This window comes from Seriola lalandi, unplaced genomic scaffold (assembly GCF_002814215.2).
Source record: "Seriola lalandi dorsalis isolate HSWRI2012SDOR001 ecotype SW California unplaced genomic scaffold, Sedor1 jcf7180001976690, whole genome shotgun sequence".
NCBI classification, from domain to species: Eukaryota; Metazoa; Chordata; class Actinopteri; order Carangiformes; family Carangidae; genus Seriola; species Seriola lalandi.
Genome location: NW_019447356.1, coordinates 1 through 1,105, shown reverse-complemented (window position 1 = coordinate 1,105; position 1,105 = coordinate 1). Strand labels below are relative to the sequence as shown.

General features: G+C 56.9%; 1 pseudogene; it reads left to right on the top strand.

Moving 5' to 3' along the window:
• Nucleotides 1-10: 10 nt before the first annotated feature.
• LOC111656684 (galanin receptor type 1 pseudogene) lies at nucleotides 11-1,086 on the top strand (annotated as a pseudogene).
• Nucleotides 1,087-1,105: the final 19 nt, after the last annotated feature.

Genomic DNA, 1,105 nt, shown 5'->3' with positions numbered 1-1,105 from the left:
GAAGAAGAAGAAGAAGAAGAAGAAGAAGAAGAAGAAGAAGAAGAAGAAGAAGAAGAAGAAGAAGAAGAAGAAGAAGAAGAAGAAGAAGAAGAAGAAGAAGAAGAAGTAGTAGTAGTAGTAGTAGTAGTAGTAGTAGTAGTAGTAGTAGTAGTAGTAGTAGTAGTAGTCGTCAAGTCAAGGAGTGTATGGTGGTTTTACTTTGACAGTCCCTGACAGGAATCAGTATTTCATGTCTCCGTCAACCTGCCGTGTTTCCAGGAGTCTAGAGTCCGGACTCCGCTGCTGGACGTGTTTGACCTGGATCATGGAACTGGTCTTTCAGTCAGTCCGTCACGGTCTTCCTCTCTAACCCTGCAGCGCCCGGAGCTCCAACATGCTGCAGCCGGGAAACAGCTCCTCCGGCTGGGCTGAACACCTCGAGTCCAACCGGTCCGAGGCGGAGGACGGCGGGTCCGGGCCGGAGGCGGTGATCGTGCCGGTGGTTTTCGGGCTGATCTTCGTGGTGGGGCTGGTGGGGAACTGTTTGGTGATGGTGGTGATCGGGAAGGTGAGGTACAACAGCGGTGCGGGAGGAGGGGGGAGGCGCTCAGGCAGCCCGACCAACATCTTCATCCTGAACCTGGCCGTGGCGGACCTGAGCTTCCTCCTGTTCTGCGTCCCCTTCCAGGCCACCATCTACTCCCTGCCCCAGTGGGTGTTCGGAGGGTTCGTCTGTAAGTTCGGACACTACTTCTCCACCGTCAGCATGCTGGTCAGCATCTTCACGCTGGTCGCCATGTCCGTGGACCGCTACATCGCCGTGGTGCACTCCAAGAAGTCTCCGTGCGTCCGGAGCCGCAGGAACGCGCTGGTCGGGGTGTGCGTTATCTGGACGCTGTCACTGGTGTGCTCGGTGCCGGTGGCCCAGCACCAGGTCCTCACCAACCACCCCACTGCCCCGAACAGCACCTTCTGCTGGGAGCAATGGGCCGGAGTCTCCAGGCACAGCTACAAAGTGACGCTGCTGATGATCGGATACGTGCTGCCGCTGCTGCTCATCAGCTGCTGCTACACCAAGGTGAGTCCAGCACTCAGGTAACCACAGAGTCCCGCTCATCAGCTGCTG